Below are 26,199 nucleotides of genomic sequence, written 5' to 3'. Positions count from 1 at the left end.
TTTTTGCCCTTTCGCATAGCGGAATGTTTTCAAGTGGGGTGCGTGGTTTAAAAAGGTTCATAGAATGTTCATTATTTGGTGAATACTCCTGATTTTGAGTTGGAAGGATAACAGAGTTAAGAGGTTGGTTGCGTAGAAATATAGTGCGGTGAGTAGCTCGTGCATTAGTATGCTACTTCCAGTTTGTGTAGGTATGTCTTTAAACAAGAGGTTGTCATATGTTGCTTGCTCCATATTAGAAAGCGTTCAACTCGACGAAACTTATTTAAAATATTTGATTTTATTGACTGGGGTTTATAATGTATACGATGCGAGTTATCTCCAATCTATACATTTCCGTTGTGTTATAGGCGGAAGGATAACATAGTTAAGAGGTTGATTGCGTAGAGAAGTCACAGAGACAGCCTTAACGGTATAGTCGATGAGAAATATTTACAAATCGAATATGAATATTACTTCTGGTTGTTATCGCGGTAGGTGCAGTTTAGTTATAACATTTTTTGATATACACAGATATTCTTTTTCTCTCTTGGCTTAAATATAAATTATGGAAGATTAGATAAAGAGCTGACAGTTAAAACTAAATAATGTAAAGGGAATATGCTAAAAACTTTCAGTCAAAATGCTTCACTCTAAGCCAAGAAAACCTCAATGGGCGTTGAACAGCAGATTAAATGCCTAATCTATAGTTTAAATAACATTTCAGGCCTAAACAAAGACCTGAAATAGAGAAATTTGGCTCTTGCATAATGGCTGTTTACGTTCTCGACAGAATGCAAGTTGGCCTTGCATAAATATTTAGTTTACGTAACAAACATTGCAATCTCATTAAAACACAGATCCTGTTTCGTTTCGTTTTTTTTATAGTTCAAAATTTCGTTTTACTTGTCTTTACTATACTAGGATCTGGAAGAGTTGTTATATAATAGGCGTTCTTATTGGTGTGCGGAATTAGCTAATAGACCGGGAGCCCAGGGGGTCAACCTAGCTGAAAAGTGTACCAATTTTCTCCTATATGGTATCAATGTATGTATATCTGGTATCATCAGAATGTAAGTCTGTCGGGTTTCTGGTGGTGGGTGGGGTATTCCACGCCCTAAATGCCATGATCCCCAACTAGGCTAGATTAGCTCAAAAGTGTACCACACGAAAATCTTACTGCAGTGTACCGTACATCTTGAGGTATTACAAAAACACTCTGACAGACATTTCTAGTGGTGGGGTAACCCTGACAGAGCTATGTAATTGCCAGACATTTGTAGTGGTGGGGTATCCCTGACAAGAGTTATCTAATATTTAGACCAAAGCTAGTGTAGATAAGCTGAAATCTGTACCACCTAAAACAGCTTTGGAGTTGTTCAGTACCACCACAGGAGTCATGAATGACCACTGCCATACAGTTTGTGCGGTGGGTTACCCCTACGGACACGCCCCAAAATGCCACGTCCCCAACCAGGCTAGCTTCGCAGGCACTGTTCTCGTGTTCTAAAAAATTAGATTTTTAGCCTGGATGCGTAGGATTCTAATACCTAGCACGTATGGAAGAGGCGATAAACTGCGATGGCAAGAAATTGATTTTTGGGCAAAAAACATTTTATGGGGCTAAAAATGCGTTTTTCAAAAATAAAATTGTTCCTACAACCGCAGTTTATCGCCTCTTCCATATGTGCTAGGTATTAGTATTCTACGCATCCTGGCACAATTTTAAATTTTTTGGACCACAGGAACAGTGCCGACTAATCTATCCTAGTTGGGGGTCGTGTTATTTTGGGCGTGACCCCTGACGTGATCTCCCACGTCAGATCTTCATATAGTGTAGGTAATACATGGTTTGATCGTTATGGCGGTAGATTTAATCAGTTCTATATTAACTATCTGCTCGGTGACTTGGATTCTCGGCAGTAGGTGGTAGTACTTAATTACTGGGGTTTGTGCGCTTTAGACCATAAGGTCTGTCATTTAGTCAAGTAGCGTGGTTTTGATCCCACGCTTGTACGTGACAAGGAGTAGGCTCAGTTTCATTTTGTATATCTTGTAATATTTGAAAGTCTAACCACACGTTTGAATATAACACCATCAGAAAAGGATACTCCAACAAAGCATCATCTATTATTACCGTCTGGAAGATCAAGGCACGATACTTGATATCAAACCAAACTTGTTTATCATAGTATAAAGTGAGACAGCGTTTTAGTTGTTGAGATCTTCCCCCCCCCTCCCCAACAAGCTTTCAGTAAAGAGTCCGCACAATGACGCACAACGAATATCATCTATATAAATCAAATCAAAGTATGTACGTCTGTGTGTATCTTTGCAATTCTCGTCGCTTCGTCGCCGCCCTCCATCTGCACATATGTGGTATCAAATTAACCAGCATGGCCCCCTGAATGTTTTATGAAATCGCATTTGGGCTCCGGGTCAATTGGTCCTTGGCCGCGATCGAATCACGCTTCGCCGACTCACATCATAGTGGAATCAAATTAAACACCCCGTGAATGTTTTTGGCCATAGAATTTGGGCCCCGGACGATTTTGAGCCCCTAGGCGTATTTAGCCCCGGTCGAACTTTCCCCAATGCGAATTTAGGCCCAGGCTAAGCCGGGTATCCTGCTAGTATTTAATAAGAATAACTATTTTTTTTACAGAAATGAGGGTAGAGCTAATCATCATATCCTGCCTGTTAACCTTTCTTGTGGTCGGATTTGTAGAAGGGAGGATTACTTGCGGCAATTTTACTTATGAACACGACGGATGCACCGATCCTTTCAACTTTCCTTACAAACAACGATTTCAACAAGCATGTGATAAACACGATCTCTGCTATACATGTGTAAGTCACAGTCTAATTAAATATAGATCAGACTCTTATTTTAATATTACCCATAATATTCGATATTAAAAACACGAATTAGAATTTAATATTGATCCATTTAAATCAATATTGAATTTATTATCTTCCCGAGACACAATGGGCGCCTGATATCCAACATTTAATACACAAAGTTTAAAACCATTTCCCGGGGTCGGCATCTGTGCGATCTCGGGCGCTATTTGTAATTGAAAGACTTGATGCACAAAAAGCCATGTTGGAAAACATGATTAACCAGGCGCAAATCGCTGTCATTCAATCTGGACTGCTTACGTATTTCATATCTGATTAGCAATTACAATAATTGAATGTGTGTCAGTTTATATAAATTCATATTCGTCAATTTGAAGGCCCCGTGAAATCGAACTATAATCCCTTTGTTTATATACTCATGCCCTTTATATTTCAAACCCTATCTGTATTTGGTAGATTTAGAGCTTATATTGTCATCTCCAAAGTAATATTTATACATTCTATAAAATAACACGCGGTAGCCAGAGATGGGCGGAGAATGGGGAAAATCGACTGTTGCAATAACCTGACCTTCAGAGTACAAGGGATCGTACAAGGCATCTGCTGAAATTAGGTTTCTGGGGTATCCAATCTTACGACGGTGAAAGTATGATTAATGTTGGTGATGTTCTATTCAATTGATCAATGTTTAAACAGTGATTATGATTTATATTTTCAGGGATATACACGTGGATTATCAAGGTTAAGCTGCGATAGAATATTTCTTAACATTATGAAGAATCACTGTTCTTCTTATAGTAGTCGAAGTCTGAACCGCTCGAATTGCATTGCAAACGCGTATGTATACTACGGCATGGCTAGAGGGTTTGGTGCTTTGCGTTTTGTAAGAAGTTCAACGAGTAGGTGCTCATCGCAGCAGGTTTCGGATTGTATGCATGACTAGGGTCTATCCATTTTTATATTCATATTTCTGGCAAAGTCTGTGATTTGTTTGGGTTTTTTTTACTGATGTTATGAATAAAACCTAACTTCAACTGGATATATATGAATATTGACGAAGGGGTATACGTTATTGTCTAATTATTATGTATTACTGTTGGTTTGGAGACATTAAACTGTTACAACTTATCGTTCTAGACATTTTAATTATTTTTGGGCTTATCTTGGTGTTCTTTTTCTAACTCTTGGGGGCGACGCTCTACGAAAAGGGCCAAAGGCGCCGTAAATTCGAATACGATCGACTTGAAACTTGATAATCGTGTTCCTTGGACAATCGCGCATCGGCTTTGCTTTGACACCACCATTCCAAGATTATTGCGATGACGTCATACTCGATACCTGGTATGACGTCGGGATCGAAAACACTTCCTCCAGTTTAGCGAGTCAACGTCTTAACCGCTAAACCACCGTGGCTCCCAGAATTCGTCGAATTCTTACTTTCTTAATTACGATCGCTCTCCTGTGAGACTTCGATCCAAAATAGGCGATGAAACCGAAATCCTGTTAAACAAGAAAGATATTTGCGTTTTATCGGAATATAATTATTCTCCGGGACCAATTTATTTCAAATATATTTCTAGTTAGAAAGAACAATGGCGAGTTCAGACCAGTCATTAATATATTCTTTTTATTTCGTAGCCTATAAATATTTTAAACAAGAAACTCATTCTATATATTTGGATATTAAGCGGAATGATTTCCACACATCTATTGACTTATGTGATGCTTATTTTTCGATGTCTTTATGTCATCGCCTTCCCGCACGGAATGATCTTAGGAGAATACCAGCAAGCAACACGTTAATCCTCTGTGGGCTGGGGGGGGGGGTTATAATTATATCTAACTGTTAAATCCGGCAATCCCTCTCTTGTAAGGGATCATCAAGCGAATCTATTCTGGAAACCAGGTACCTGTAAGGAATGCAATCTCACATGGAAGAGAGAGAGAGAGATGGGGTTTAACGTCCACTCGACACAAACTAGGTCATTTCGTGACTAACATGTGGTTTAATTTTTTATTTCAATAATTCGCTTGCGCGTAGGGGTCTTTAGCAGTGGGAGGATTATGGTTTTGGCAAGTTATTAAATGCCTAATTAATAGTTTATATAACATTTAAAGCCCAAAGAAAACCCCAATGTAGGCTGTTTAGCTCTTCTATAATGTAGGGGGGTTGGATGGCTGAATGGTTAGCGTGCGCGCGCTGTATCATAAAGTCTGTCATTGAGTCGACTGGCGTGGTTTCGAATCCCCGGTTGTACGTGACAAGGAGTAGGGTCGCCTGTCCAACCTCGCGGGTTTTCTCCGGGTCCTCCGGTTTCCTCCCACTGCTAAAGACCCCTATGCGCAAGCGAATTATTGAAATAAAATTAAACCATATGTTAGTCCCGAAATGACCTAGTTGTGTCGAGTGGACGTTAAACCCCATTTCTCTCCCTCTCTTCTATAATGTATCTTAAGGCTAACTACTACACGGAAATGTTAAAACGCCAACCAGGAACTGTTCGATAATAAAACTGCCCAAATATATAAATAACGGCATGGTGTGATCTAGAAGAAGACGGTTGATTGGCTCGTTATTTTAGAAGGAGGCGGCTGATTGGCTCGTTATTTTAGATTCCAGAAACGGACGTAATCAAGATGGGGAACGTATAAAATTGGCCTGGAACTAGAATCTTGCATCACTTGCCGTAAAGCTGATTATATATCAAATATTTGATGAATTACTGGGATTCTCAATAGAAGATAATACTTAATATATTTTATTTTATTGACTGAGTCACGGTAGTACTTAATATATTAAATTATATTGACTGAGTCATGGTAATGGCGAGTCAGCGTGTTACCCACTTGAGAACCGTGGCTCCCCCGGCAAAATGACTAAAATGAAATGAGGTTTAACGTCCTACTGTTCTGACCAGGCTAATGAGGAAACTCTTGCCCGGACAGCTGCGCTACCGTCTACTTTTATTTCGAACTCTAACTGCCAAGGGATCTTTTACGTGCACCCCAATGTGTACATGTGACACTACGGTGTCGTTAAATAGACGAATTATGAATTATTTCCACTGTGTGATACGGCCCGTGATACTAGTCTGACCCAATCGTCTAGGACTTTCTTTGACTTCACGCTGTACACAATATGATCAATTAACTCGGGAACACTTTTTTCGTTAACTATGTCTTTATATCTTATATACAGGAAACTACACACACAGCTATGCCATTAAATATAAGCTAAATACAAGTTCTCTTTCCCCAGCTTGTGTTTACAAGCATAGATTACGATTAACATCATTCTCTCTACCCCAACAATTCGTAGGACAAGTTTACTGACGGAGACTCCACAACATCACATGGCTCTCCTACGACTTAACGGGGTGGTCTAATCCAAGTGGTGTCTAAATGATGTCCGAAGGTTGTCCATTTCCCCGCTTGTCGGCCTAGGAGGCTGTGGGCATGATGTTCCCCTCTCGGACCGCGCTATGATATCTAAAGAAACTTAAACCCCGCGCTTTCTTTATAAAGAGGTTACGTGCACGAGTCATGTATTGGGCCCCGGGAAATTGACCAGGTACCTCCTTTTTGATTGGTCAGCTGCACAGACGCTACCCTGGATTTCAACACAGCGTACTTATATGGGCACCTCGCCACCTAGGAGGTCGGCTAACCACGTGTCTAACGCATGGGATTGCCCGATTTTAAACTACCAGACATATTATTATCCTTGTTAACCTAGTTCTCGTTGTCACTGGTACTAGCTAACGACTTCAGTACATTAACCAGAACATGTTACAGAACGTGGCTAACCTCTACAGTATATAAGCACTATAGTATTATATACACAGGACTTGGGTTTTCATCCCACCCGAACGACCAGACAGCTGTCGCTTCCAGGCGCTCCGCCCTGCACCACTGACAAGGGGAAACAATGCCTGAAAATCACGATGAACACAAGACCTCTACATCAAAGTCTTACTCACATATCAAAGAGACAGTCTTAAAGTTAGAGTCAATGAGTAAATTAAAGGAATACTGTGGCTATATTATCATATTTACAAATCAAAGTTGAATATTAATTTTGGTTGTTATCGCGGTAGATTCAGTTGAGTATAAATAACATTTACTGATATACACAAATATTCGTCTTTTTGACTTGAATACTCGACAGAAGGCAAGTGACGTATTTGTGTACAATAATAGTATAGGGTCATTTCACTTTTGTAAATTTAATATTATACAGTCTAACTACACGTTTGAATATAAGAGCATCAGAAAAGGATACTCCGACAAAACATCGGCTGTTGCTTTCTGGAAGATTACAGCATGATACTCCATGCTGATGTCTGAAAACAATACTAAGTGAGTCCGTGCTTTACTCAGTGAGCAGCCAACCCCTTCCACTAGACTTCACACCTTCCTCCCCACGAACCTTCAACCAAGAGTCTACACCATGACGTTCTGGAAGATTACAGCATGATACTCCATGCTGATGTCTGGAAACAATACTAAGTGAGTCCGTGCTTTACTCAGTGAGCAGCCAACCCCTTCCACTAGACTTCACACCTTCCTCCCCACGAACCTTCAACCAAGAGTCTACACCATGACGTTCTGGAAGATTACAGCATGATACTCCATGCTGATGTCTGGAAACAATACTAAGTGAGTCCGTGCTTTACTCAGTGAGCAGCCAACCCCTTCCACTAGACTTCACACCTTCCTCCCCACGAACCTTCAACCAAGAGTCTACACCATGACGTTCGTCCAAAATAACTCTGTTTTTGGGGATTTTTTTTTACAGAAATGAAAGTAAAGCTAATCATGACATCTTGCCTGTTCAGCTTGCTAATGGTCGGATTTGTAGAAGGGAGGATTACTTGCTGCAATTTTACACAACGGATGCAGCGACCCTTTGAACTTAGCTTTTAAACAACGATTTCGACAAGCATGTGATAGACACGATCTCTGCTATACATGTGTAAGTTACAGTCTAATTAAATATATATATATAGAGAGAGAGAGAGGGAGATGGGGTTTAACGTCCACTCGACACAAACTAGGTCATTTCGGGACTAACATATGGTTTAATTTTATTTAAATAATTCGCTTGCGCATAGGGGTCTTTAGCAGTGGGAGGAAACCGGAGGACCCGGAGAGAACCCACGAGGTTGGACAGGCGACCCTACTCCTTGTCACGTACAACCGGGGATTCGAAACCACGCCAGTCGACTCAATGACAGACTTTATGATACAGCGCGCGCACGCAAACCATTCAGTCACCCAACCCCCCCTAATTAAATATAGATCACTCTTATTTTAATATTACCCATAATATTCTATATTAAAAACACGAATTAGAATTCAATATTGATCCATTTAAATCAATATTGATATTGTTATCTTAGCAAGAAACTATGGGCGTCCGATAGCCAACATTTAATACACAAAGAACAGTTTAAAACCAGTTGATGTGTCCGAGATCTCGAACGCTATTTGTAATTAGATGACTTAATGCACAAAAGTTTCGTCTTGTATACATGCAACCGATGAATTTTTGAATATGATGATTAAAGTAATGCTGTGGACATTCGGGGTTCGAAACTAACTTAAAAGTCGACTGGATGAATATTGACGATGGGATTTAAATTATTGTCTAATTATTATATAAGACTGTTGGTGTTGGGATATAAAACTGTTACAGCTAAACTTTGTAGATATTTTAATTATTTTTAGGCTTATCTTGTTGTTCTTGTTCTACTTCGTGGGAGATAACGCTCTTTGAAAAGGGCCGAAGGCTCCGCTAATGCAAGTACGATCAACTTGAAACTTGGCAATGGTGTTCCTTGGACAATCACGCATCGATAGACGGACTTTCGACTTCGTTTTGATGCCTCCATTCCAAAATTGTTGCCATGACGCCATACTGGATAATTGATTCCCCCATCCCGTTATCTCCATTATACTGAAATTTAATTTCTTTTTGGTGATCAGCTTGTCATTACCCACTTGTTTATTAAAAGTATAAGTTACCTATCGTCGTTGGATTTGAATTACCTTACCCCCTCCCCCCCCCCTCGAGAATAGAATTATCAATATTTCCCGGTTATCCCTTTGCCCGACTCAAATCTTGTATTTGGATATTTGGAGACACAGGTTTATGTCAATTCCAATATCCATATTGGAGCTTATTTACTATTAAGCATTGAACCAATATTTGGTACATTAATTGTCTGATTTAATTCATGTTGATCACGTGTTCAACCACGAAATATTCGAGACACAAAACAGGAAGACCACTTGTACAATATGAGTCTGGATGGGTTGTCAAGATTTTAGAATACCAACTTTATTGGCTAGATTATCCGGTCTTTTATGTAATCTTTACGAAATCTACTGAGGAGTTAAGTGGCTGAATAGTTGGCGCGTCCGGGTTGTATGATAGGTCTGTCATGGAGTCAACTGGCGTGGTTTCCATCCCCCGGTTGTACGTGACAAGGGGTAGGGTCGACTATTCAATCTCGTGGGTTTTCTCCGGGTCACCCGGTTTCCTCCCACTGCTAAAGACTCCTACGCGCAAGTAAATTTTTGAAATAAAACTGAACTATATGTTAGTCCCGAAATGACCTAGTTTGTGTCGAGAGGACTCTCTCTCAGAGAGCGCTGTAAAGGAGTTAAATGGCCTTAACACAAAATGTCGATTCCCATGAAATTAAAATAAATACCATTTCAGGAAAGTAATTATTCCTAATTTGGCGTCAAGATCCACGTTGCTTTATAATAATGCAAATTAAACATGACAAACAAGACTATGTCTTTGGGGAAAAAAATGCTGTTCTTGTATTTTAATGTATTGGAATGGGTTTAATGTCCTACTGCGACTGGGATAATACGTCATGCACAGTGCTACGAGGGAAATTTTGCCCGGAGAGCGGCGCTACGACCTACTCTTATATCCAATTGCAACTGCCAATGGATCATTTAAGTGCACGCCAAAATGTACGCGGGACCTTTGTTTTTTCGTCCTATCCGAACGGCTATACGTTGTCCCTTGCTAGGCCCTCCGTCCTGTACCACTGATACGGGGGAACCACGCGGCAAACTTCCGATGAACTTTCTCGACCTACCAAAATGACGTCACTGTCCTTTGACTTGGCCTAGAAAAGAAATGTAATCGGTCAACCGGCTTCAGTATGTTTAGGGAGCTTTACATAATTCTGGAACAGTTCTAGCGCTTCGAATTGCCAAGGTAATTAAAACATCTCGCGATTTAAAACCACTTTATTTCATTCAATTGCCATATGACTAGGCTAAAAAGACAGGCATACGTCATACAGTGTGCTATAAGGCAAATTTTGCCCGAACAGCTACGGCATACTCTTACACCATATTGCAACTGCCAATGGGTCTTTTACGTGCACGTCAATGTGTACATGGGACCTCGGTTTTTAGTCCCATCCGAACGACTAGAGAGATGTCCTTGTCCTGCATCACTGACAAGGGGGAACCACACCCGACCTCCTGGCTAGCGAGCCAACGTCTTACCCACTTAGCTACCGTGACCCCAATAATTTGTATAACATTTAAAGCCTAAAGAAAGTCTTACAATAGGCAAATTTAGCTCTTGTATAATGTATCTTTAACTACGGAACTGAAATATTAAAACACCAACCAGGAAAACTATTTGATATTTAAACTTCCCAAATATATAAATAACGACATGGTGTGTTCTAGAAGGCGACAGCTGCTTGGCTCGTTATATTAGAAGGGGGCAGCTGATTGGCTCATTTTAGATTCCAGAAACGGAAGATAAAATGTATTATTTTAATCATCACGTAATATATACTTAATATATGTTATTTTATTGACTGAGTCAAGGTAGTTCTTAAATATACATTACGCCAATTGTAGGCATCGGATACACGAGATTTTCACTAGATTAGAATGGTTTGCCATTTAAAAATTTAATTTTGTGGACGTTAAACCCCATTTCATTATAGCGATAACTGGCAGCTCTTTATCTAAATCTTGCGTAATGCAAGCGCCTGATGTAAGAAGACTGATACTATACTATATAAAGGTTACTGTATTCATATAATCCTTGATTCCTTCTCATCCCTCTGGCGCTAGGATAAGGTGGGGGGATATAAACCTATACGTATTTCGGGCATTCTCGGATCTAATATGAATTGTTTAAAGGATTGTCAACAAGTCAATAAAGACACTAAAATCAACATAATTTATTTATTATTTAACACTAAACTAGAGTATTTGAACGCCACATCTTCTCTATTATAATATTTCTGGGAACACTCCTGATTTGACCAATTAGCGGTCTTGGGAATATCTGAAATAGGACATCCAGAATCACAGGATGCAGAAGAAGATGCTGATCTTACGGGATGGGCTTTAAATTTATCCTCGCCTACACCAGATAATTCGAAGTTTCTTTAACCCACCTGGATATAGTGCTAGAAGCAACAGATCTAAAGTTTAAAGAAGAAACAAATAATTGCTGAGCTTTTTTTTTACGCTCTGTGCGTCTAATATAATCTTTGAGAATATAACAAGGAAAGATTTTCTCATTCTTGTAACATGGTAATTTAATCAAGTATCATCTAAAGCATTTAAAGGGCAATATTGGTGTCAGTCATAATGACATATGTGATAGAACTGGTTAAATACATTCCAAATATAATTTTAACCAGTTAACCAGTTCTATCACATATTTTATAATGACTGACACCAATATTGTCCTTTAAGTCGAAAGAGCAAAGAGACTTACACCGCTGTGCTGTAGACCGTCTCAACAAACGGGCTTCCCTGTACGGGTCACGTGTCCATGCTCCTGATGAAGGTCAATCATTATGTTGTGGTTTGAATCGCGCAGAGGGATACCCAGAACTACGGGTAATTTTATTCTCCGCTCCCCCAACAAATCTGTTTACTATGAGGTTAACGGTAATTAAAATCCAACGAAGATAGGTATCTTATACCATACTTTAAATCAACAAGTGGCTAACGGCAAGCCGGTCACCTCAAAAGAATTCAAAATTTCTTTATTATGAAGATAGCGGAATGGAGGACAGGGTACAGAGTATGTCGTCATCGCTACAATCTTGGAATGGTGGCGTCAAAACAAAGCCGAAGTCAGTCGATCGATGCGTGATTGCCAAAGGAAAACTATTGCCAAGTTTCAAGTTCATCTTACTTGAATTAGTGAAGCTTTGGGCCTTTTTCGAAGAGTGTCGCCCATAAATGAACAAGAACAAGGTACAGGAAGACCACTTGTACAATATTAGTTAGGGAGCTAGGTTCAGGTTGTTTCGAAAATCGCGTACAAAATTTCTACTATGCTAGTTGAGTGGACAGCGGTGTCCGATACTCTGAACCGTGATTCTTAAGTTGCGGGTCCTCTTCCCATGGGGGTGAGGGATCAGACAAAACGTCAAATTTTCGACTTTTGCGTACAACAATCTACTTTCGTGCATAAGCCGACCAACTTCAGATGTCGCCAAAAACACTGCTTAAGAAGACCCCCGACCCTTCCTTCCTCCCTTAAGAACACCCCCTTTACCCCCCGGAGAGAGGGGTTAATTCGACTTTTGCGTACAACATTATTTTTTTCGTTAAAATTTTCACTATTTATCCGCTAAAACATAACACTAACTTAAGAACGCGAGATCACCTTTAATTCCAGATAAGAATGAAAAAAAGGGGGACCTATGGGTGAAAAAAACAAAATGACGATTTAATTCGACTTTTGCGTACAAAGAGCAACTTTTGTGCATACGTCGACCAAAATCAGATATCATCAAAAACACTGCATAAGAAGACACGCGACGCTTCCTTCCTCTCTTAAGAATATACCCCTTAACCCCCGGAGAGACGAGTTAATTCAACTTCCGCGTACAACATTAATTTTTTCGTTAAAAGTTTCACTATTGGTCCGCTAGAACTGAACACTAACTTAAGAACGCGCAATCCCCTTCTATCCCGGATAAGAACGACAAAACGGGGGACCCATGGGTGAAATGACCAAAATGACGATTTAATTCGACTTTTGCGTACAACGATCAACTTTCGTGCATACGTCGAACAACCTCAGATGTCATCAAAAACACTGCTTAAGAAGACCCACGACCCTTCTTTCATCCCTTAAGCACACCCATTTATACCCACCACCACCACCACCACCCTTAGAGATGAGTTAATTCAAATTCCGCGTACAGCATTAATTGTTTTCGTTAAAAGTTTCATTATTGGTTCACTTAAACATAACACTAACTTAAGAACGCGAAATCCCCTTCTATCTCGGATAAGGAGTAGAAAACGGGAGGCGGGGCAAGGGTGAAATGGCCAAAACTGACGATTTAAGTCAACTTCAGTCTACAAATATCATCCTCCTGTCTGTGTAAATTTACTTCAGACTACATTTAAAAACTCTGCTTAAGTAGATGCCCGATCCATTTGTCACCCCTTAAGACCCCCCCCCCCCCCTTTACCCTCAGCAGAGATGAGTTAACTCAACTGCCGAGTACAACATTCATTTTTTCGTTAAACTTTGCACTATTAGTCCACGGGTTAGTACGGGTTTTATATAGCTCGGCTCTCGGAGAAGAGAGCGGATTCGGTTGATGACCCTAAAAGCTCCTGACGTCCCTTCTGTTTCACCTAATATTATAAATACAATCCGTAGGGTTCGTCATACACATAATATTCCTAGATCTTCCAGACGAAGTGATATTTTCATATAAAGGGGGTGTTCTTAAGGGAGGGGGAAAGGGTCGTGGGTCTTCTTAAGCAGTGTTTTTGGTGACATCTAAGGTTGGTCGACGTATGCACGAAAGCTGATCGTTGTACGCAAAAGTCGAATTAAATTGTCATTTTGGAAATTTCACCCATGGGTCCCCCGTTTTGTCGTTCTTATCCAGGATAGAAGCGGATTTCGCGTTCTTAAGTTAGTGTTCTGTTCTAGCGGACCAGTAGTGAAACTTTTAACGAAAAAATTAATGTTGTACGCGGAAGTCGAATTAACTCGTCTCTCCGGGGGGTAAGGGGGATATTCTTAAGGGAGGAAGGAAGGGTCGCGTGTTTTCTTAAGCAGTGTTTTTGATGATATCTGATTTTGGTCGACGTATGCACAAAAGTTGCTCGTTGTACGCAAAAGTCGAATTAGATCGTCATTTTGTTTATTTCACTCATAGGTCCCCTTTTTTGTCGTTCTTATCCGGAATGGAAGGGGATTTTGCGTTCTTAAGTTAGTGGTGTGTTTTAGCGGATCAATAGTGAAACTTTTAACGAAAAATTAATGTTGTACGCAAAAGTCGAATTAACCCCTCTTTCAGGGGGGGGGGGGGTAAAGGAAGTGTTCTTAAGGAAGGAAGGAAGGAAAGGTCGAGGGTCTTCTTAAGCAGTGTTTTTGGCGACATCTGATTGTTGTACGCAAAAGTAGAATTAAACTCGAAAATTCGAAGTTTTCTCGGATCCCCCACCCCCATGGGAAGGGGAGCCGCAACATAAGAATCAAGGTTCAGAGTATCGGACATCACTGCCCACTCATTTAACATAGTAGACATTTTGTACGCGATTTTCGATACAACCTGAACCTAGCTTCCTAACTATATAGTCTGGATGGGTTGTCAAGATTTTAGAATACCAACTTCATTGGCTAGATTATAAGGTCTTTTATGTAATCTTTACGAAATCTACTGAGGGGTTAAGTGGCTGAATAGTTGGCGCGTCCGGGTTGTATGATAAGGTCTGTCATGGAGTCAACTGGCGTGGTTTCCATCCCCAGGTTGTACGTGACAAGGGGTAGGGTCGCCTATCCAACCCCGTAGGTTTTCTCCGGATCACCCGGTTTCCTCCCACTGCTAAAGATCCCTACGCGCAAGCGAATTATTGAAATAAAACTGAACCATATGTTAGTCCCGAAATGACCTAGTTTGTGTCGAGAGGACTCTCTCTCAGAGAGCGCTGTAAGGGAGTTAAATGGCCTTAACACAAAATGTCGATTCCCATGAAATTAATTTAAGAAATACCATTTCAGGAAAGTAATTATTCCTAATTTGGCGTCAAGATCCACGTTGCTTTATAATAATGCAAATTGGACATGACAAACAAGACTGTCTTTGGGGGAATGCTGTTCTTGTATTTTAATGTATTGGAATGGGTTTAATGTCCTACTGCGACTGGGATAATATCACGGGCATACGTCATACAGTGCTGCGAGGGAAATTTTGTCCGGACATCGGCGTCACGACCTACTCTTATATCCAATTGAAACTGCCAATGGATCATTTAAGTGCACGCCAAAATGTACGCGGGACCTTTGTTTTTTCGTCCTTTCCGAACGGCTATACGTTGTCCCTGTACCACTGATACGGGGGAACCACGCGGCAAAATCCCGATGAACTTTCTCGGCCTACCAAAATGACGTCACTGTCCTTTGACTTGGCCTAGAAAAGAAATGAAATCTGTCAACCGGCTTCAATATGTTTAGGGAGCTTTAGAAAATTCTGGAACAGTTCTAGCGCTTCGTATTGCAAAGGTAATTAAAACATCTCGCGATTTAAAACCACTTTATTTCATTAAATTGCCATATGACTGGGCTAAAAAGACAGTCATACGTCATACAGTGTGATATAACGAAATATAAGGGACAGCGGCGCTACGGCCTACTCTTATATCAAATTGCAACTGCCATTGGATCTTTTACATGCATGCCAATGTGTACACAGTACCTCGGCTTTTAGTCCCATCCGAACGACTAGAGAGATGTCCTTGTCCTGCATCAATGGCCAGGGGGAACCACACCCGACCTCCTGGCTAGCGAGCCAGGGTCTTACCCACTTAGCTACCGTGGCCGCAATAATTTAAATAACATTTAAAGCGTAAAGAAAGTCTTACAATAGGAAAATTTAGCTCTTGTATAATGTATCTAACTACTGAACTGAAATGTTAAAACACCAACCAGGAAAACTATTTGATGTTTAAACTTCCCAAATATATAAATAGCGGCATGGTGTGTTCTAGAAGACGGTTGATTGGTTCGTTATTTAAGAAGGGGGCAGCTGATTGGCTCGTCATTTTAGATTCCAGAAACGGAAGATAAAATGTATTAATTTCACCATCACGTAATCAAGTTGGGAGAACGTATAAAATTGGCCTGGAACTAGAATCTTGCATCACTTGTGGTAAAGCTGATTATATATCACGTGTTTGATGAATGACTGGGATTCTCAACAGAACGCAAGGTAATACTAAATATACTCAGCCAAATTAAAAACTTGACACTCGGGATTTTTGGGACTAGATTTTTAATATTTGGTTTAAGGCAACTATTTTAGTGTTATGTTGTGCACAGACGACCTTGACATCAACAGAAAGCAAGAATACGTCTCGCCGAAAGTCCTTGAAATTGATAACGTTCGTGATGTCACAGTACCCCCCAAAATGAAATTCACAGACTTGGAGAACAATCGGAATAAAGTGTTTAGTAACGGTTGTGGCCTCCTCTAGCGTCTCGTACTGCCACACAACGTCTTCTCATGGATCTCAGAACATTAGTAAACACTACCCGAGGAAGACGTCGCCACTGCTCAGCAAGAGCATGTTGAAGGTCCTGCAACGTCAGTGGTGGATTCAATTGCTGACGCATACTTGAGCGTAACGTTCACCTCGTCTGCGGTACACTCGGACCCTGCCATCGGCAAATCTCAAAGTGAATCGAGATTCGTCACTAAAGACAACCGAATTCCACTGTCTTTGAGTAAATCTTAAGTGTCTTAAGTGGCCCACACAAGTCGGTTACGGCGATGAAGAGGTGTCAATATTGGTCCATTATAGGGCCTCCGAGCTCGAAGACCAGCAGCCTGCAACCGATTTCGAACAGTTTGTGCAGTTACCCTTCCACCAAACATCTCTCTACTTGTGGAGGTTGCAGTGACAAATCTGTTTCTAAGATGACGTAATCGTATTGCTTGATCGTCCTGGAGTGACTTCACACGTGGCACTCCCGCCCTTGGGCGGTGGGCAATAGTTCCAGTTTGAAGCACTCTCATTCTAAGATTAATTATTGTCTGGCGTGAACAATTAAAGGCTCTTGCAACAGTGACCACAGACTGACCAGCATAGAGCCTACCTATAGCACGTAGACGTTCTACATTTGAAAGGCGCATCATTTTCTAACAAAGATGAAAATAACAATTTTAATTTGTTTTTCCAGTTCAAGTTACGTGTGCGTGTTCAGTTTATGCAAACTTGATCGATTGACCTCACGAGTTTGTGGTGTTTTTTCAGGTTTTTCATCTTTATAGGCTCAAAAGTCACGTGATACAATTTTATGAAATTAAAGGCTTCTTACTACTTATGAAATGAAATGAAATGGGGTTTAACGTCCTACTGTTCTGCTCCTATACTGGGCTAATGAAGACAGGCATACGCCATACAGTGTGCTATGAGGGATATTTTGCCCGGGCAGCGGCACTATCGCCTACTCTTATATCGAATTCCAACTGCCAAGGGATCTTTTACGTGCATTCCAATGTTTACACGGGACCTCGGTTTTTCGTCTCATCCGAAGGACTAGACAGCTGTCCTTGTCAGGCCCTCCGTCCTGCATCACTGACAAGGGGAAACCACGTCGGAAAATCGGGATGAACTTTCTCGGCCAATGCAGGGATCGAACACCCGACCTCCAGGCTAGCGAGCCAGCGCCTTACCCACCTAGCCACCGTGGCTCCCTACTACTTACTATCGTTAGAAACACTTTAAAATTTATTTGACTTACCAGAAAAAATTTTTTGTTGAAATTCATCAGTGTCAAGTTTTTAATTTGGCTGAGTATATATTTAATTTTATTGACTGAGTCAAGGTAGCCTTAAACATACATTATGCCCATTGTAGGCATCGGATACACGAGATTTTCACTAGATTAGAACGGTTTGCCATTTAAAAATTTAATTTAAAAATGGGAGAGCGAGACAAAGTCTTGAATATACCAGTGTCCTGGTTACCAAATGTACACATCATGTCAAAACTACAAACAGTGATACCTCGGCTCAGATTGAAGCAATGTGAATGAAATGTTCAATATTTTCATTTTACATTATCAAATTCCAACAGCCAAGGAATCTTTTACGTGTATCCAAATGTGTACACGGAATCTCGGTTCCTCATCCCATCCGAACGACTAGACAGCTGCCCTTGCAAGACGCTCTGTCGTGCACAACTGCCAAGGTGAAACCACACCGGAAAATCCGGATGAACTTATACGACACTGGTAGAAAGTTTATTTTATATCAGATTTATACATAATTTTATTGCACGCGATGAAAGTGTATCTTACGTATTCATTTGATATAGGGGATCACGTTGGCTAAGTGGTTAAGACGCCGGCTCGCTAGCCTGGAGGGCGGGTGTTCGATTTCTGCATTGACCGAGAAAGTTCACCCATATTTTCCGACGTGGTTCCCCCTTGTCAGTGATGCATGACGGAGGGCCTGCCAAGGACAGCTGTCTAGTCGTTCCGATGGGACAAACAAACGAGTTCCCGTGTACACATCGGGGTACACGTAAAAGATTCTTGACAGTTGGAATTCGATATAAGAATAGGCCGTAGTGCAGGTGTCCGGGCAAAATTTCCCTCATAGCACTGTATGTCGTATGCCCGTCTTCATTAGCCAAGTTCGGAGCAGGACAATAAACCCCATTTCATGTCACATAAAAATGTAGTTTACGTATCCAAGTTATCCATCCCCTAATTCGATACCAGAATGTCAATCTCGTCTTCTAGAGAGAAGTTTACCATTCGTTTATCTCTTGGAAAACTCGCCGGCCACCTTGAATGTCTTGAATGTCACGTGATATATCCTTCCGCCGATCGCTTCACAAAGATCCAAGATGGCGGCTCAAACTCACGTTTCTTCAGAGATTTCGTGTATTTTACGCTCATAACGCTGAATCACTCACATTGTGCGCTAAACGTAGTTTCCGGTAAATCATCAGCTCCGCTGTTTTCGAAATGAACTTTTGATGTTAGGATGTGGAAAATGTTCATTAATATGTAACTCATGCGACGAACTGGTGCCTATAGTCGAGAAATCGACAGCAGTTCATTCAAACAAATCCATCCAATCAGGCGCCACTGAGGGGGTGGGGGCTTAGGAACCGAATTAAGACAGATTAATGCCCGGCGACATTTATCAGAGCCGAGATTGGTTAAACTTTTTTGTCGTTATAGCGGTAGATTTAATCAGTTGTGATAAATCTGTTTTCATATTAACTATATGATTAGTGACTTGGATTGTCGGCAGAAGGAAGTGCTTAATTACTGAACATCATAAGGTCTGTTATTTAGTCAAGTAACGTGTTTTCGATCTCAAGCATGTACCTGACAAGGAGTAGGCTCAGTTTGACTTTGTATATTTTGTTATGAGAGAGAAATGGGGTTTAACGTCCACTCGACACAAACTAGGTCATTTCGGGACTAACATATAGTTTAATTTTAATTCAATAATTCGCTTGCGCGTAGGGGTCTTTAGCAGTGGGAGGAAACCGGAGGACCCGGAGAAAACCCACGAGGTTGGACATGCGACCATACTCCTTGTCACGTACAACCGGGGATATATTTTGTAATATTTTAAAGTCTAAACTACACGTTTGAATATAACATCAACTTGTAGAAACAGACACTCAAACAAAGCATCATTTATTGCCTTCTGGAAGATCAGGGTACTGTACAAGTGCAATTTTTGGTATCTTTTCTGGATTTCTCGTTGTTGAATGAATGAAGACAAGACTGTTGTGGCTGTTAATATTTCTCTATATTCTTTTGGTAAACAGTAATCAACATAAATTACAGCAGACAATTAATATAACAATTATTGGTTCACTGCTTAATAGTAAATAAGCACATAAACTTATGTCTCCAAATATCCAAATACAGGTCAATAAGGTTTGTCTTTAGGAAAGCGACCCAAGCTGATCTCCCAAGACACGTGTTAAGCAAGCTTCCCCCTAATTCTGTCATTTGGGTCTATATATCCCCATGCATCACCTAGGGCATTAATCCTATAAATCTATCGTCTATACTAACAATATACCCTGGTAACTAAAACGCTATAGCCCGTAGACGTTAATTATAATTTATAAGCTCAATTTAAAGTTTAAATTACAGGGCCAAGTATATTGGGTGGACCATCATAAAAACCGTTTTCATCATAGTCGTAACATTCGTTCAAATCCTGTTCATTTTCTTCTTTAAGGTCTTCGATCTGTTTCTGATGTTCAATGAGCTCGCATATTACGTCACTCTTGCTCGACTCTAAAAAGTTTTCTCTCACGCACAATCTCTCAGTTTCAAGCTTAGCGTTTTCATGGGCCTTTTCTAATTGGGCTTTAGATCGTAACAATTCGTTGAGATCAAGGTGCATCTCAAGTTTATGTTTATGCGCGCTTTCAAGTTCCGAAGTCAATTCAGAGATTTTTCTATTTAATTTATTAGCTTCAATGTTACATTTATCATGGCTTAGATTTTGAACAGGCGTGTTTCTAATAGTATGGGTAACGTCTTATCTTTTCATCACACCATTTAAATTTTGAATTTCATGAAACGCCGCTCGTATGCCAATTTGCGAACATGGAAGTTGCCTCATAAAGAATTTCCGCGTTTCATATTCATGTTTTCTTTTAGTGTCGCGATCGGTTTTAGCTGATGTTTTTCTAGCTACAGCAAACTCTAACTTTCTTAATATTAATATGTAGATTTTTTATCATTTATCAGAGTGTGTTTAACTGAGGTATTTATATTGGTTGTATATTTTATCATTGGTATTCTGAAAAATTTGTAAATGATAGAGTGTATGAAGCGAGGCTGCTGTTGGGCGAGGCCTTAACAAATGACATCTAAACTAAAGTGCAATAAACTAAACACATATAATGACAAATTATACAATTCCTGGAGACCGTGTGATGACTAAAACAAACGGACAGGTCTTCTGTCTTAATAATATCAATAAAAATATTTTTATTTCCCTGAGAATTTGGGGAGGGGGGCCTCGGGCCCCAATGGGCACGACGCCACTGCTATAGTACGATATGTAATGCTGATGTCTGGAAACCATATTTTGTTTATAATAGTATAAAGTAGCGAGTCAGTGGTATACTCACTCAGCAGCCGCCCCCCCCCCCCCAAGCCTTCAGCCAAGAGTTTATACCATGACGTTCATCACATAATATTTAATAAAAAAAAAAATAACTCTCTGTTTCAACAGAAATGAAAGTGGAGGTAATCATCATATTTTGCCTGTTCACCATTCTTGTGGTCGGATTTGTAGAAGGGAGGATTACTTGCGGCGCATTTTCTTATGAACACGACGGATGCACCGACCCTTTCAACTTACCTTTCAAACGACGATTTCAACAAGCATGTGATCAACATGATCTCTGCTATACATGTGTAAGTAACAGTCTATTTAAATATAGATCAGACTCTATTTCAGTATTACCCATAATATTCGATAATAAAAACACGAATTAGAATTCAATATTGATCCATTTAAATCAATATTGAATTTATTATCTTCCTGAGACACAATGGGCGCCTGATATCCAACATATAATACACAAAGAACAGTTAAAAACCGGTTCCCTGGGTCGGGTTCTCTACGATCTCGAGCGCTATTTGTAATGATAAGACTTGCTGCACAAAAGTCAATGTGGGAGAAATAAAAATGTCTGACGCACAAACGACAAAAAGAAAATGTAAATAATTTGATTAACCAGGCACAAATGACTGTCTTTCAGTATGGACTGCTCATTATCGAGAAATAGAACTAAATACCCTTTGTTTATCCTTACTGCAGCTGCAGGCCATGGTTATATTCCGAAAAACCATGCCCTTCAGTAGATTTTGATTTTCTATCATCGTCTCCAAAACACGCAGTTGCCATGGAAAATACGCTCACATTTTGCAAGAGATGGCGGCGGAGAACGGGAAATATCGATAGGGCTCTTCTGCAGCCACAAGGCTTTCGGAAAAGGGGGTTAATTTCATTTTCTCAAAGACTGTTATAACAATCTGACGTTAAGCGTACACGGGTTCGCACAAGGCATCTCTTGAAATTAGCTTTCCGGGGTATCCAATGTTACGACGGTGACATTGACAAATATGAATAATTTAGATACGTCATTCAATTGATCAATGTGTGAATATTGACTATGATTTATATTTTCAGGCATATTCACTTGGAATGTCAAGGTCATGGTGCGATGAATTATTTCTCAGAAATATGAAGGATGACTGTCGTAATTTTGCCTTGCGTGTATTTAAATTAACTAGATTTTCTGTTTCACAGTTGAACCTCCCGAATTGCACTGCAAACGCAAATAATTACTACAATGGGGCGAGATTATTTGGTGCTTCGCATTATTCAACAAGTTCAAAGAGTTGGTGCTTAGGCCAGGGGGTTTCGACATGTATCCATAGTATCTATGTGCGTACGATGTATAGGGGATCCTGAAATATATACCCAGACTGGGCCCATAAATAGCAAACTAAATGGCTTCGACAATCGATGGATGGAGAAAAGAACAAAAAACGATGTTGATTGTACGAACTCTCAAGTGCATGTCGCATGCTTCTTTTTGGACTACATTTATATATTATTGCATGTTTGTATTCATACGCCAATAGACATAATTAACCAGTCACCCTTCACAGTTGAAGGGGGTTGTTTCTTAACAATTTGTTTCTAAAAATAGTCGGAAGTATGAACCGTTCGAATTGCATAGCAAGCGCACATGTGTATTGTACTACGGCGTGGCTAGAGGGTTTGGTGCTTTGCGTTTTATAACAAGTTCAAATAATTGGTGCTCATCGCAGCAGGTTTTGGAATGTATGCATGACTAAGGTCTATCCATTTTTTATATTCATATTTCTGGTGGAGTCTGTGATTTGGTCTTTTACTGATGTTATGAATAAAAAGGAAGTTGACCGTCAACTGGATATGAATATGAATATTGCCGCTAGGATATATATTATTATGTATTACTGTTGGTTTTGGGATATAAAACTGTTATAGCTTATCCTTGTATATATCTTAATTATTTTTGGGTTTATCTTGTTGTTCTTGGGGAGGGGGAGGGGGGCGAAAAAGGCCAAACTCGACGTTCATTCAAATAAGATCGACTTGAAAATGGCAATCGTGTTCCTTGGACAATCGCGCATCGATTGACGGACTGACTTTTGACGCTACCATTGTAAGATTGTTGCGATAACGTCATACTCAATATATGGTCGGACCATTCCGCTATCTCCTACTATGGAATTGTCACTTCTTTTTGGTGATGGGCTTACCGTTAGCCACGTGTTTATTAAAAGCTAAATCCTCCCAGTAAATAGCTTTTGGTGGGGGGACGCAGGTGGAGAATAAAATTCTGGGTATCCTTCTATGGAGGTCAATCGTATTCAGAATTAGATGTTATGTACTTATGTCTAATACTGCTTTTGCAATACAAAATACCTCTATTACTTATGTCATGATACCGCTAATTCAAAATACAAATGTTACTTTACATAAAACAATCGACACAATACCTAAAATGATACGTGCAATGTCTTTTCACTTTCGACATTGAACATTGAACAAAGCATAATTGTCTTGGCATCTTCTACATTTCACTATCTACATTACATCTTCGTCTTAGTAACTTCTACATTGCATTAGCGAACGTGTTTTATCTCGACTGCATTATCTTTTTATGACTAGCGTTGCCAAAGGGTTTTTAAATACACAAAATGTCTCTAATATGATTATTGCACTGCAAGCGTCAACTATTTAGATTCAATAATCTGAAAGAATTTTGAAAAAATATTGAAAATTAAAAAAGTTATGGCATTTTGAAGACCGCGAATTGGAGGCACCAAAATACAGCTTTTTTTTAAAAACGTAAAAAACCTGACCGAAGCTAATATCTCAGACACTATAATAGGTAGATCCACGAAACTTGCAGAATTTGAAGTTCAAGATGTACTGGATTGAATCAAATTATCGGGAGACTCTTCGGTTATATAGTGTGTGTGCTACAGACTCTCAAACTTACGACCGAGACAATTTTCGTTCAAGGTCACAGCAAAAAAATGACGTGATAGTTAATAACAAACCATGTAGAAGTCCCAGGGCTTTGAAATATTTACGCAACCCGTTTTTTGATGTGATAGATACACAAATAATGTTTTCACATTGTTATCGTGTTTTTTTATTAGGCATCAGCTACTTGAATTGCATTTTTTGACTATACCATGTCAAGGTCATACAGAAAGTGTAAGGTCACGGGTCAACTGTAGGTCTAGAGAGAGAGAGAGAAATGGGGTTTAACGTCCACTCGACACAAACTAGGTCATTTCGGGACTAACATAGGGTTTAATTTTATTTCAATAATTCGCTTGCGCGTAGGGGTCTTTAGCAGTGGGAGGAAACCGGAGGACCCGGAGAAAACCCACGAGGTTGGACAGGCGACCCTACTCCTTGTCACGTACAACCGGGGATTCGAAACCACGCCAGTCGACTCAATGACAGACTTTCTGATACAGCACGCGCACGCTAACCATTCAGCCATCCAACCCCCCTGTAGGTCTAGAGGCTATTAAAATATTCACAGTCTTTTCCTGGATACATACACATGCAAAACACACAGACAAAAATAGTTGTTTCAGGAATGGAAAATCACAAGTATTATGATCAATAAAAATATCTTTATATCAATTAACAAAATCAATAAAACTTAAAATCAACAAAAATAAATAAATAACAGAATTTTTCTGGGTGAAAACTTATGACCTAAATCTAAAAATAACAGAAAACAAAACTGTGTATCATGATCAACATCAATCATATCAAAACTACCAACTACAAAACCAAAAATATAAAACTTAAAAAAATTAACAATATATGATATAATCACAGGGATTACACATGACAAAATAATTTCTTTTTTGGCATGACTGGACGTCATCAAAGTCATATGCAAATACAAAAAGTTACATGTATAAGTAATCGAATGTTATGACATTATTAAAGAAAGAATCACCCCTTCTCTATAAATAACAAATATCTCTGGTTATAAAATTTAAAAAAAAAAGATGTACAAAAATGAGTAAAAAATTGCATACAGTGATAAAAAATATCAATGCTGTATTCTCAGAACTAAAGCGTGGAGTGAAAAGTGGCATGAATCTTGGAGCTTGCGTCTGTGCCTGGAAAATAAAATTGATTTGGAACAGAGCAATATAATCCCTGGCCTCTTCCGATTATGTTTTTTAAAGTTATAATAAAAGAGTGCTGCATCAAATAAACATAGTATAATAATTGTCCTAAAGTACAGATTGAAATGCCTTACTTGAGATTCACTTTCTCCAATTTCTTTTTCACTCTCCTCAGAATCTGTTATGAATAATGGTTGTGAATACTCTTCTTCCATAGTAAATATAAGCTTTAAAATAAATGAGATACACATTTTCATTTTGCCTATGCCAAGTCAGTCTTATTTCAATATTTGGGGATATATTTTTCTCAAAAGTCCATTTTTTTTTACAAGTAATGTTATTAAATTTGCAAAAACATCTAAATAGTTCACACTTAAGTTTGCAAAAGTTAGGTTAAAAAAAAATAAATCATTCATTGTGGTCTGATCCCATACACGCACCTACCAAGAGTTGTCTTTCCCTGATTCTTCCCCGGTTCTACTTTCCGTCTTATTGCCAATTCCTACGGGGGATTTTGGCAAAACAAAAGCTCAAACTATACAAAATATATACCAGGCTATCCAAAAATGTCGATATCTCGAGCGGAATGCTCTTTTTTTCAAAGTTTCTATTACATTTAAAAATTAAAAACAAGAAAAATAAGCGAAAATTCGATCAAAATCTTACCTGCTATGGCAGTCCGCTAACTTCAGCTCACCAGGTTCCGGAAAAGTGCCGCGTGACCACGTTTTGACTTCCTGAATATTCATGAGACCCCGTAGTAGAAACGGTACATTTTTCGGTCAGGTTTTTTAGCACACCAATAATAGGACAGCCAGCGCCTCTAGCGGCGTTTGGCATCGCTATTATGACATGTGGGCGGAGCCTAAAAGAGGTATGAAATCATCAACAATAACTCATCCCAAGGAAAGACAACTCTGTTCTGCGTATGGGCTCAGACTAGCAATTATTTGCCCATTGACTTCAATGTTAAATGACTGAAACATCACAGGCTGTAGCGTTTTGCTCAACATTCCGTTGGTTCCAATCTTTATAGGCACAATGGGGACAACATTTGGCAATCTCCTCATCATAATTTTGTAGGGGGTTGACCA

The 26,199-nt window shown here is 39.6% G+C and overlaps 3 long non-coding RNA genes across 3 annotated transcripts; 2 read left to right on the top strand and 1 right to left on the bottom strand.

The window, feature by feature from the left end:
* The first annotated feature begins 331 nt into the window (after positions 1-331).
* On the top strand, positions 332-3,969 carry LOC126832053 (uncharacterized). Its single transcript, XR_007684521.2, has 3 exons — positions 332-473; positions 2,645-2,829; positions 3,560-3,969. It is a non-coding gene; the product is annotated as an uncharacterized LOC126832053 (long non-coding RNA).
* A 12,066-nt stretch (positions 3,970-16,035) lies between these two features.
* On the top strand, positions 16,036-22,926 carry LOC126832070 (uncharacterized). The gene is made up of 3 exons (XR_007684542.2): positions 16,036-16,094; positions 21,114-21,298; positions 22,077-22,926. It is a non-coding gene; the product is annotated as an uncharacterized LOC126832070 (long non-coding RNA).
* A 2,070-nt stretch (positions 22,927-24,996) lies between these two features.
* LOC130014315 (uncharacterized) lies at positions 24,997-25,853 on the bottom strand. Its single transcript, XR_008789268.1, has 3 exons — positions 25,772-25,853; positions 25,240-25,332; positions 24,997-25,096 (listed from the first exon to the last, which is right to left on the bottom strand). It is a non-coding gene; the product is annotated as an uncharacterized LOC130014315 (long non-coding RNA).
* Positions 25,854-26,199: the final 346 nt, after the last annotated feature.

Source organism: Patella vulgata, chromosome 9, assembly GCF_932274485.2.
Source record: "Patella vulgata chromosome 9, xgPatVulg1.2, whole genome shotgun sequence".
In the NCBI taxonomy this organism is placed as follows: domain Eukaryota; kingdom Metazoa; phylum Mollusca; class Gastropoda; family Patellidae; genus Patella; species Patella vulgata.
The sequence above is the reverse complement of the archived record's forward strand: the minus strand, read 5'-3'. Positions and strand labels throughout refer to the sequence as shown.